Source organism: Equus quagga, chromosome 20 (genome assembly GCF_021613505.1).
Source record: "Equus quagga isolate Etosha38 chromosome 20, UCLA_HA_Equagga_1.0, whole genome shotgun sequence".
Taxonomy (NCBI): Eukaryota; Metazoa; Chordata; class Mammalia; order Perissodactyla; family Equidae; genus Equus; species Equus quagga.
This window is the reverse complement of record NC_060286.1, coordinates 12,968,718-12,981,763: the sequence shown is the minus strand read 5'-3', so window position 1 is coordinate 12,981,763 and position 13,046 is coordinate 12,968,718. Positions and strand designations below refer to the sequence as shown.

Sequence of the window (13,046 nt, the reverse complement as noted above, 5' to 3'; positions counted from 1 at the left end):
AGGAGGCACCGCCCACGGAAAAGCCAGAGGTGGTGACTGCGCGGCTGCCAGACAGGATCATCCTGCCCATAGGCTCGTGCTGCCCAAGATGGTGGGCATCTACAGCCACAAGATTTTCACCCAGGTCGAAATCAAGCCCGAGATGATCAGCCACTACCTGGGCGAGTTCTCCATCAGCTACAAGCCCATGAAGCTCGGCCAGCACCGCATCGGAGCCACCCACTCCTCCCATTTCATCCCCCTCAAGTAGCCTGTCTGACCAATAAAGGCACAAACTTCTTAAAAAAATAGTGATGTATTCTGACAGTGACCTGTAATATTTTCCCACCTAGGTTTCACATATTCCAGCGAATTATGACACTAGTCATTACACGGTAATTTTTATCTTTAGAGTAAGTACCAGTCTTTCAATCTTAACCACTTATATCAATAAGTTTGTGGGATGCTACATTTAGGGTGATAACTAAATAATCCAACTCTATCAAGAAGGGATCTGAACTATCAGAGAACAGAGTGTTACCATAGATTGTATCCTTAAGGCTCTGCTTCTCAGACTGGGGGGAGGGGGACGTGGTCACAGCAGAGACATATATTCGCAGAGATTTGTGTGAAAGATTTGGACAAAGACCAGCATGGACCCATCTTGGATTTCAGTTGTACGGTTTTGAGCTTTACCTCTGGAATCCAAACTCAACCCAAAGCCAGACTGAGAGAATGTAAATATGAGAAGCGACAGCCTGAAACATAAGCCCAACAATGACCTGGAACATAAGGCCAACCTAGGGATCACCACACCAAAAGGGATGTTGGAAGCAAAACAGAAAACCTTATGCCATTCTCAACTAAAGGTAAGATGCGTCTGCAGCTAGAATTCTGTATGTATCTTCTGGTCATTGCATTTTAAAAAATAATCATTTAAAAGGCCCAGAACCAAAGATCTGGAGAGCTAAAGAAGAAGAAAGGGGGAAGCATTGAAGAGAATAATAATATGATAGTAGGTCAAAGACTCTGGGAACCAAGAGGAAAACATAATCAAAGAAAACATCTATAAAAATCTTTTTTTAAAAAAGAAAAAAGCCATGAGTAAAGTCATTATGCACTTTTACCAAATCTCAAAATATGGGAGGACTCTTTAGATTTAAAAGAAATGAAGCTTTAACTTTCAAGTCAATATCAGGTTTTCCATTGTTGGCAACAATCTTGATTTTGATGGCAGTGTCTACACTTGGATGTTTCTACTTTTTTTTTTTTTGAAAGATTTTATTTTTCCTTTTTTTCCCAAAGCCCCCCGGTACATAGTTGCGTATTTTTAGTTGTGGGCCCTTCTAGTTGTGGCATGTGGGACACCGCCTCAGCACGGCTTGACAAGTGGTGCCATGTCCCCGCCCAGGATCTGAACGGGTGAAACCCTGCGCTGCCGAAGTGGAGTGCACGAACTTAACCACTCGGCCACAGGGCTGGCCCCAAGGATGTTTCTACTTCTTTATCCATGTTTATCTCAGCATCTCCTTAAACTACATCAACCATTTAGTTCTTACTAGGTATAAGACACCAGGGCATGTGTAGTGTTTTATAATATTAGGTGTATAATGAGAAAAGGTTTATAATCTACTTAAATAATTTTAATACTAACTAACTTCTGAAAACTAACTCATTTAAGCCTCACATGACCAGTAAGAAATACATGGGAGTTAAAGTGATCAACCCAGTGGATAAGTGACAGAACTTGCAGAACACTCAAGTCCAATCATGGAATCTAGGATTTAGACTCAGATAGTGTGATGGAAAACACTAGCTGGCTCACTATTATTTACTTATCAGAGAAAGCTGCAGAAAGCCCCAAAAGGAACCTAACGAGAATTTGGCAGTCTTACAGTAACACTCTCCAAGGAGGAGAGTGAATTTCATAAAAGGCTTTTGGTCATTAAATGTGTGGAGTGGATCACCAGATTAATTCACATTCTAGATGGTGGGTTCTCCTAAGATTATCCAACTCCATTTGCTCTGATTCCTTGCTCACCAAACAGCCATCTGGTTATTCACTTAGTTTCCCAATTGCCCTCATACCAGGAAGAGGGCTTCCTGACAGTGGATGCTGGCAGGACTTGCTCACCATAATTATGCATGAGCATTTTGGTTTATACATCATGGTTAGCATGAGTTTCTGGGTCTGAAAGCCTGATAAGCTCTGCACACATCAAGACTTCTGTCCCTGCATCCACAAAGCTGAGGGCCAGACCCCCTGAAGGGATCATTAATATGTTGAGAGGCACTGCATGAGTGGGCCCAGACTCCCACTCTGCTCTTTAATTTCCACAATAAATGCCAGGTAAGGAGTAGGGTCAACGAGTGCTAAAGGACTGGAAGAAAATTCAGTGAGGATTGGGGTAGACAAGGAATGACTCCTACAACAAGTTTGTACCAGCACTGTTTTGCTATCGTTTGTTGTTGCTCTTCTCTTTCCTTACTGGCAATAGCAATTTTTTGTAAAATTGATAAGGACGTGTCTAATGGTGAAAGTCCCCTATCCTACTCCCCAGGCTTGACTGTCCTTGCAGACCTTTATGCATAAACATAATCCATAATATTCCTTTAAATAAGGTTGCTAGTTAGAGTAGGCTAACTGCTGTAACACACTCTCCTCAAAACAATGACTCCAACATAGTAAGTTGCTTTCTTGTTCATTTAACATCCAGGGTGGATATTCTAGGTCAGTGGGAGACTTTCTTTCATGCAGTGATTCAGAGATGGGGCTCCTTCTGGCTTGTGGCTCTGTCACACCTAGGGCTTTGCCATCTGTGTGGCTGAGGTTAGGTGTCCTCAGGTTCAAGGCAGTGGGAAAGGAAGAAAGCAGTGAGAAGACACACCTCTCTTTTAAAGGCCCTGGTGTAGAAGGCATTGCTCCTGCTCACATGGCACAGGCCAGCAGATGCAGGTCTAACCTACGTCCAGAAGAGGATCAGAATGGATTCTCGTGGACAGCTAGCCATCTCTGCCACAATGAGTACTTGTAAATTCTACTGCCATAATCTTTACATGATTAAGGACTCAAAATACTAAAGCTCATGTTGCTGATCCTAACTATTGGTAATCCTAACTATTCTACTTCATTACAGAGCTGAATCAGCACATGTACTAGGCCATCCTGATGTAGCCTCCTAGGAGCCTTCTCTTCTAGTGCCTACTGTACCGATAGCGTCGTAGCACCCAAAAGACTAGTGGAGCAGAGGTTAGGATTGGTTTCTAAAGAGTGAACAAGAGCCTGAAAGAAGAAATGTACACGCCGTGTTTGGAAACAGTTGAGCAATTTAATGGAAATGAGAAGTCTGCATACTGGAGCAATGCAATATAAGGTTGTAGAGAACATGAATTGTAACCCACAGGCCAGGGTTTCTGAGGAGTGGGGAGGCTGATGGGAAGTCCATTTTTCGTAAGAGCAAGATGAACTGAGTAATAATGAAGCTGTTCTTGTATCAGAGTGCTATGGCAAATTCTTTTAGTTCAAAAGGCATAAGAAATAATCTAATTTTTAAAGGATCTTAGAGTAATAGTGAAAAGAGCAAATATTGTAAGATGGAAGGAAGAGCTTCCTGCCATGCTTGAGGGAGCTGGCCCTTTCTCGCACATTTTGTGCTTCAGGTCTACTCATCTGCAAGTCTAGGTCAGATGACACAATGTCTCACTACTGCTCTTTCTTCTCTTTTAAGAAGGCGTTGTAGGGGCTGGCCTGGTGGCACAGCGGTTAAGTGTGCACGTTCCACTTTGGCGACCCAGGGTTCGCTGGTTCGGATCCCAGGTGCGGATGTGGCACTGCTTGTCAAGCCATGCTGTGGTAGGCATCTCACATATAAAGTAGAGGAAGATAGGCACAGGTGTTAGCTCAGGGCCAGTCTTCCTCAGCAAAAAGAGGAGTTTTGGCAGCAGTTAGCTCAGGGCTAATCTTCCTCAAAAAAACAAAAAAAAAACAAGGTGTTGTAGGAGAAAATGAACCTGAAACTTCAAGGAAGCTCTCATGACAAATAGATTTAGAATTTGAAAGGGCTCTCGTTTTTTCACTTGCAGCGGGAAAAAGTAAAGCTCTGTATATACCGGCACAGCCTCATTGCCTCTTCCCCCAGTGCCGGTAATAAAAATACACTGAATACTACCCTGACCTTTTAGGTCCAGGTGTTACCTTTGGCCTTCATAAACCTATCCTGACTCCATCAGCATATCAAAACACCCCTACCTGACGTTAGCAATATCTGTAAACAGCACTTCTATTTCAGGGCCCTGATTACTAGCGAATCCCTGAAAGAAGCCAGTGACAAGAAAGAAGGAAAAGAAACAAAATTGTCTTCCTCCACACACCACATCATGCTAGATGCTTTACAGATGATAGCTGCTAATCCTCACATCCTCTGCTCATTATCCACATACTCTGGAGGGAGAAATTCAGCAAAGTTACATAGCTCCAGCTTTTTAGAGAAAGCCTGAATCACCCTTTGGTGAGAGACTCAGATAAGACATCCTGTGAGTGAGCGGGCATTTTTCAATAGCATAAAGGTACCCCATTGTCCCTACTGCTCTGACTACCACTGACGGGCTTCTCCCAAGGCTCGCAGCAAGTCGAGAGAGATGGGTTTCCAAGTGGGCTGACACATGGGAGAGTCTACTGAGCCACAGGTAACCCAGTGGCAGAATAATAGATTAGGAAAGCGAAGGGCCTATTTGTGTTCAGTTGTTTCAAACTGTCCCTGAAGAGAATGGAATGTTTCCAGTCCATCAGGAATAACAAGTCAGTGAAACCTGAAGAAAAACAAAGACTCTGAGATCTCATTTGGTGCTGAGAGGATGTTAATACTAACAGCTTTTGAAATTACAGACTCAGGGGCCGGCCCAGTGGCGCAGCAGTTAAATTGGCACATTCCACTTCAGCAGCCCCAGGTTCACCAGTTCAGATCCCCCGTGAGGACATGGCACCGCTTGTCAAGCCATGCTGTGGTAGGCGTCCCACATATGAAGTATAGGAAGATGGGCAAGGATGTGAGCTCAGGGCCAGTCTTCCTCAGCAAAAAGAGGAGGATTGGCATCAGATGTCAGCTCAGCGCTAATCTTCCTCAAAAAAAATAAAAATAAAAATAAAGTTACAAACTCAAATATTGTACATGGCAGATTTAGCCCCATGCAAAGTGAATTCCCAGTCTTTTAAAGAAATAGACCTGCTAATTCTTAGAACCTTGAAGTTGTACGTGGACAACCAGCTTATTGAAAACAAAGTTGCAGTGTTACTGAAGGTCTAAACTAGGAAAAGACAGTTAATTCAGACCATTTGAAGTAAGCGAATTTTTCTCCTGTGCTTAAAATGTGATTTGGGTAATCACCTTTGAAGAGACTGTTATTTCAGACGGACTCATTTGGTTACCACCAATAAAATGCAGAGGTCTGAATTTTATTTAGTGCATTTCACTCCCAGAAGCTGTATAACCTCAAGAACCATCTGTGCTGAGGTATCTAGAAATCAGCTCTTTGCTTTTTTTTTTTTTTTTAAGGAAGATTAGCCCTGAGCTAACATCTGCTGCCAATCCTCCTCTTTTTGCTAAGAAAGATTGCCCCTGAGTTAACATCTGTGCCCATCTTCCTCTGTGTTATATGTGGGACACTGCCACAGCATGGCTTGATGAGTGGTGCGTATGTCCACACCCTGGATCTGAACCTGCGAACCCTGAGCTGCCAAAACGGAGCAAGCGAACTTAACCGCTGTGCCCCTAGCCAGCCCCCAGCTCTTTGCTTCCTTCCACCAGTCTCCAAAGTAAGTTTGGTGCATTAAGAAATCCTATCACAAAGTACATATATCTGTTCTAGTTCACTTCTTCAGAGTCTTGAGAAAACTGCTCCAACCAGTGCTCTCAACATCTGCCCGCACCGCCCATTGTCCTGCTGCTTCCGCAACAGGAAGGTGTCCGTAGAGGCAGTGAAGACCACGGCGGAGGAAGACGGGCAGGAAGAGTTGTGGCACAGGGGGCTCGAGGACAGAAAGTAACCCTGGGCGTCCAGGCCAGCCATTTCAGACATGTCCATCTAACATACCACAGTTAACCTCAAGCTCAAATGATACATGGTATTAATAGATGCCTTTGCATGAATGTGATCCTTGAGTAAGAAAATCCAAATACAAAACAGACTTGAAAATTTGGCTCAAGACATGTGACTGAGATGACTTGCAACACCATTTATGTTTCTTGCTGTTTCTTCAGCCACATCTGTCCTGTCCTTCTTTCCCAAGAACAGAGAGTATCATCATCTGAAGATAGGCATAGTAATGAACCCCACTCTAAGCACCTCCAGATCATGCTGAGCCAGCTCAGACTTTCTCAGACAGGCTGTCAGCTGACTGCACCCTAGCGGCCTGGTTCCGGCACAGGCATGGGTGGAGGTAGGAGGGTTCCTCTGGCTTCATAAGTCACTGCAACATAACCATTCTCCCTCATTCTGAACAAGACAGTTGAGCTTCTCTGAAAAAAGATCTATCATTAACATGCTGACAAAGCTTCAAGCTATTCCAATATCTGACCACAGGAAGAGAGAGCGCGACAGTCCCTGGGGAGAAAGTTCTGCTCTTCAGAATGTGTGATTTTTTTTTTTCTTTTTTAAATTCTTGACACTCTACTTTGTTCCAGAAAGGATTCAGAGGGAGACACATCAGGCTAGTGACCACAGCTTTGCCAGATAAGAGTCCTGATGCATAGCCCCTGCCCCAGACCCTGGGCTGGCATCCTGGGGAGTGTGCCCAAGGAACCTCAAAGCAGACAGACTGAATTCCGTACCACTCTGGGCCAAGTGCCCACAAGATGGCCGCAGTGGGTCAAGTGCCACTGTAGGTGCAAAGGAAAGAATCCCTGACCTCTGGCCCCTCACTTCCTAGGAGAGTCAAGATCTCCAACCAAGTTTAGCTTCTAAGCTTGTTGTACCTCACATAGTTGTTAGGAGAATTAAATGAGGTAATGAGGAAAAGCCTACACATGGTAAGGACTACACATTAGTTCAAATGGATGAGGTATCTTTGTGGTTTTTCTCCCCACCCTGCCCTTTTTCTTTTCCTTGAAACTCATGGTGTTGTGTAACCTAAGACTTCTCAAAACCTGTTTGTAATAGGACTATGACATTTTGACAAAAACAGTTTGTGGTGAGAAGCAGCAAACACACACCGGCCCAGTGATTTCTCACTGAAATGCCTCCTGGAGTCCAGCTTCCACACACAGCTCGAATTTTCTACATTCCCTATAAAAGAGTATAAAGGCGAGGCCAATGAAATCTTGGAATGCCAGTTCTCTGAAAGCCCTAACCACAATGCCATGCCCTGCTGTGACTCAATTCTTGGGTGGCACTGAAGGTGTTTTCTGCTCTTGTTCGTATTCTGTGGTTCTGGCCTCTTGGGGTGGGGGAGGGAGCCCGGAAGATTCTCAGTCTTCTCTTCAAATCTGAGCATTACCACACCTATTGTAACAATACACCCTCCCTACCAAGAGAGTTTGGTCATTAATAGAGAGTGACAAGTACATTTACTCAACGATTAAATTATTTAAACCGATCACAATAATCCCTTAGGTGCTGGGCCTCTGTGCTATTTTGGATACTAAAGGAGTAATGCACCATCTGTCTGAAATAACTAGAGGTCGGCCTTGCTTGAAGCAGTCATCATCAGCTATTCAGGTCCTGGTTCAAAAACAGGTTCAAAATGTTTCACAAGGCAGGCAGTACTGGCTATTACCACCTACTAACATTTAGCTTGAATAAATTCATCAACTGGCAGCCAAACAGCTTGTAAGAGTTAAACAATTCGATATATGGCATTATTCTTTGAGTCATACTTTCTTAAAAATCTGGGAAAACAGATGGCTTCTGAAGAACAAATCATTTTTAGAGAAAAGAAATAGTGATCTAGGAAAATGGCACAGGTCACGACATGAATGAAGTTACAAGAGAAAGCTAGGATGCTCTGCTCCTTTTATTCCTTCAACAAAAGTTGACTGTGCTTCCTGTGTGCCTGGCACTCTGCTAAATCCTTGGGATAGAAAGATAAGGTAAGCTGCTGCCTTCAAGGAGCTCACAGCCTGCTGAGAAGACTGGCAGGGAACGTGCAGTGCTAACTGCTGTGATGCAGCTCTGCACAGGGTGTGGTCAGAACAGAGGAAGGTGCTGGCTCAGACCCAGGAAGAGCAGGGAGGACTTACTGGAAGAGGCAGTATCTGAATCTTGAAGGTTTCAGCCAGGATTAAGAGGAAAGGGGAGAGCCTTACCAAACGGAAGCAGCACATAATACCTTCAGCCTTACAGAACAATTCACAATTCCTGAGCCCAGGGTTCATCAGGGAGGACTGTGGAGAGAGGAGGCAGGAGGAGGGGGCAGGGTCCAAATTGGAAACGCAGGAGGGAGCTACTAAGGTTTTCAAATCAGGAAGTGACAAATCAGATCCGCAATCTAAGTTTAGTGCTCCAGTGGCCTGTGGAAAATGGACTGGCCTAGAGAAGAGCAGCTCTCCAGGGGGCTGTCCAGACAAGGCAGTGGGAGAGGACCAACAGATTCCAGCAATACTTAGAAGGGGTGTGGAGGAGAGAGACAGAGTCTGCCCTCCAGCTTGCTGGCTCTGCTACAGCCAGAGGGGAGAAAGACACGGGAAGGGAGTGGAGAGGAGAGGAGCTCAGTTTTGGATATGGTGGCTCTGGGCTCTTAGAGACTATTCTGTTGAAAATACATGGAAACAAGTTAATGGGTCAATTCTAGGTAATAGTCAATGACTGATAACATCACTTCTGATGGAAGTGTACACTGCCACCTGTGAAGAATTGCCAGGGGAAAAAAAACTGAACCTGAATCTGACCAGGATCTAGATCCAATAACCAGTTTACAAGAAATACAGAGAACAAAAGAACGTGTTATAGGATGCCAGTGGGGATGCGATCTGCAAAATCCAGACAGAGATTCTACAGACAAATTACCTAGTTTCTTCTACAAATAAACTGCAAGAAAGAAGGAAAAAACAGAGGAGGTGATGAGGATTATTTGGGGCTGGTTACTTTTAAAAACTGCAGATGGGAAGGAGGCTCTGAGGAGTGGAATTTGCTTGCACTTTGATGAGAGACATTTGCATTTGTGAAGGAAGTCTCCATCTGTGGGGGTGTCTCCCTCTCTGCACCAGGAGGAAGGGGGGATGACCTTATCTCTAGAAACTCTTAATGGGGACGGCAAGGACTTAAGTATTGTTTATTGTGCTTGTCTGGTAACCTCATGTAGCTGACTCCCCCCACCTCCAACATGCTCCAGGAAGCATAGGACTCCTGACTTAACCTGGTCTGATTCTTATCTAAAGTTATAGGACCACCCAATAACCAGACCCCACCTGCACTGATACCATTTTAACGACTTTTTTACATACTCTTTCCTTTGTCTTGTAAAGAGATAACTCACATACCTATGCCTTAAATTTAGCCCTACCCTCAACCCATGTTTGCAGCAGCTCTGACTGCTCATGGGTCCTGTTCCTGAGCAGCAGCTCTTTACTGCCCATGGGTCCTGTCCCCATGCTATTCCATACTATTCTCTAAATAAAAGAGCACCACTGCCAGACATTGAGAGTCCAAGAAATCTTTCAACTCCTCAGCTCACCAAGCCTGCATCAGAGAGACCTATAAAGGACTTGAGATATCAATCAATATAGACCTTATTGCAGACAGAAAGAATCCCAACTCGAACAAACTGTAAAAAATAAAGTGTAAGTCACGACGGCAATCTCAAACTGTAAAAACAGACAGAAAGTGTAAGTCGCTAGCAATGTGAACACTCACTGGTGTAAGGCCAGATAAAATTGAAAAGACTTAATTACCCCTGTTGAAAATAAGGGAAAAGACTTCTCCCCTGCCTTTTGTTTCAGAATCTCTCTGTCCTTTTCGAACTTCTGTAAACTTTTATAATGACAAAATAAGCTTCCTGCCAGTCTCACAACCCAGGAAGGTTTCCTTAGGGACCTGGGAACCACCTTTTTGAAATGCAAACATCTAGGGCCCCTCCTCCTCATTCCAGGGGCAGGGGAGGCCGGGGGAAGGGTAACATCTGTGCACACGGGTTGGGGGCATCTTGCTCCAATTTGCAAAGCTACCTCCTGTGTTAAGATAGGAGAAGTCTGTTTCCCTCCAGATAACGCCAATCAACTAATACAGGGGGCACTTCCATTTCCATGATAAAGTTAGGATAAGCTCTATGTGACAAAAAGTACTGTTAATTCTTCTTACTGGAGGACTAGTTATTTATCTTAAAAAAATATAATGGGTTGCACTTGCTTGGCTATATAAACGAGAGATTTCTTTATCTTTGCAATCTCTTAACAGATTGCCTGATATAATGCTTATTCAATAATAAACTGTTTCCTCTCTACTACCTTTGTGGAGAGGTTCTCTCAGTTGGGAGATTTTTTTTTTACTTATGACATTTCCCCAACACTGGGTATTTGATATTAACTTATTTTAGGTGTGATAATGATTTGTAGTTAAGTTTTAAAGAATTCTTGTATTTTGAGACATATGAAATATTTGCAGATGTTTGCAGATATGATGTCTGTGATTTGCTTTAAGAGTATGGGGGTGGGGTGAAAAGCCATATACCAATGACTGATGCTGGGTGATAGGCATATCAAATTCATCGTTACCTTCTCTCCTTCTGTGATGTTTGAACACTGCCATAAGAAAAAGTTGAAAAGAGAAGATACATGGAAGCCAGCTGGTATACAGGTTTGGAGCTGGGAGGGGAAGTGTTAGGGATAAAGTTTTGCAGGTGTCAGCATACAGGTGACCGGAAAGCCATGGAAATGGACAAACTGCCAACCAAGACCGCATAAAGCAGGAGGATCCAGGACAGAACTCTGAGGAACACCGACATGTAAAGAGTAGGCAGCAGAAGATCAAGTAAAGGAACCTGAAGAGTCAGTTTCAACATGGAAGGAATGGTTAATAGTGTCAAACAGCACGAATGTTGCAGCGTCCACTGCATTAGAAAGTAGGAGGTTGGAGACCTAAGCAAAACCAGTTTCACTACAAGGATGGCCTAGGACACCAGATTATAGCAAGCTTAAGTGTGAAAGGGTGATGGGGAAGCCAGGATGGTGGCTCTGAGAGAAACAAAGTAATTGGACAACAGCTAGAAAGCTACAGAAGGCCAAAGGGGATGGCAAGTGGGTAAGATTTGCACACTTAATTACTAAAGGGACAGGTTAGTAGAAAGAAGTTGAGAAACAAGGGGAGACAAGGGGTAACTGCTGGAACAAGGACCCTCAGATGGCAGAGGGGATGGGGTTTAGAGCACAGGGAGGTGGCGTGGCTGAGCATTACTGGTCCAATTCTCTTCTTCTGCAGAGACAGGATTACTAGCTGGGAGCATGACCTCTTAGAATAGAGACTAAAATCACCATTTTCCCTTGTAACTATGGCCATGTGACCTGCTGGAGCCAACGGGATGATCAGAAGCATCCTGCAGCAACTTCTGGGAACTTTCCTCAAAGGCAAGCATAAGCTCTCCCTTTGCCTGCTTCGTTCATTCTTCCATCCTGCTGCCAGAAATCTGGGACCATTAGACAGAGGCCTTGCTGATCATTCAGCAAGAGAAGAATCTAGGTCTGAACTTCAAAGAACACAGCCACCAAATCAGCTCTGTACTTCTCTCTAGACTCTGTTTACTGGAGAGTGAAATAAACTATTTTTCTTAAACCGCTGTTATTTTGGGCTCTTATCAAGTGCAATCGTACCTACCTAATATAAGTCCCTCCTTATCCATGGTTTCACTTTCTGTCTGCAGTTTCAGTTACTCGAGGTCAAATGTGGTCTGAAAATATTAAATGGCAAATTCCAGAGATAAACAATTCATAAGTTTTAACCTGTGCATAGTTCTGAGTATCGTGATGAAATGTTGGGCCGTCCTGCTCTGTCTCACTGGGGAAATGAATCATCCCCTTGTCCAGTGTATCCACACTATATACACCGCCCACCTGTTAGTCACTTAGTAACCCTCTTGGTTATTAGTATAGTCTTATAGTATATTGTTATAATTATTCTATTATTTTATTAGTTACGGTTGCTTCTCATACTGTGCCTAATTTATAAATTAAGCTTTATCATAGGTATATATATATATATATATAGGAAAAAACATAGTATACATAGGGTTTGGTACTATCCACTGTGTCAGGCATCCACTGGGGGTCTTGGAATGTACCCCCTGCAGATAAGGGGGGACTACTGCACAGGGAGGACTGGATCCCTCATCCTCTGGAGGAGAGTGTAAAAGAATCTTTGCGAGTACAACTAATTGAGGGATGATGAGGAGAAGGGCTTAAGTTAAGGGAGTTCATACTTGAGTTGGAACAGGGCCTGGAGTATGGGTACAGATTTGAAATAGCTGTCATGGGAGATGTGAGAAGGGATACGCTAGGAACTGGGTTTTCAGAAGTTGGAGACCATACATTTGTGATGGTGCAACTCTGAATTTCTTTCAACCTGGATAATAGCTGAGAAGGCAGCTGACAGCACCAATTGAGGGGTCAGGGTGTATATAGCAAGAAATGAGGTGTCAACCACTTCTACTGCCGACTGTATGACCTTGGGAAAGCTTAAGGTCTTTAGGCCATACTTGTTTTCCATTCTCAGCTTTTATTTACTGATCAAAACAATGTACTAAATAACAAGCTGAAAAGAATTTTTCAAGTATATGGTATTGTTATGTCCGTAGGAGAAGAAGCTACAACCTCAAGTGATCTTGTTCTTAAAACATATTCTAAATTATTCTTTTTTTTATTTTAAATTGTGGTAAAATACACATAAAAATAATCTTAACCATTTTTAAGTGGTATTAAATACATTCACATTATTGTGTAACCAGCACCACCATCCATCTCCAGAACTCTTTTCATCTTGCAAAGCTGAAAGTCTGTACCCATTAAACAATCTCTTTCCACTTCCCCTTCCCCTAGTCCCTTGGCAAGCACCTTTCTACTTTCTGCCTCTATGAATTTGACTACCCT

At 43.5% G+C, this 13,046-nt stretch overlaps 1 protein-coding gene across 1 annotated transcript in view; it reads right to left on the bottom strand.

The window, feature by feature from the left end:
• Nucleotides 1-13,046, bottom strand: part of ARG2 (arginase 2) — a 30,925-nt gene that overhangs the window by 9,286 nt on the left and 8,593 nt on the right. The gene's annotated exons all lie outside the window — the stretch shown is intronic.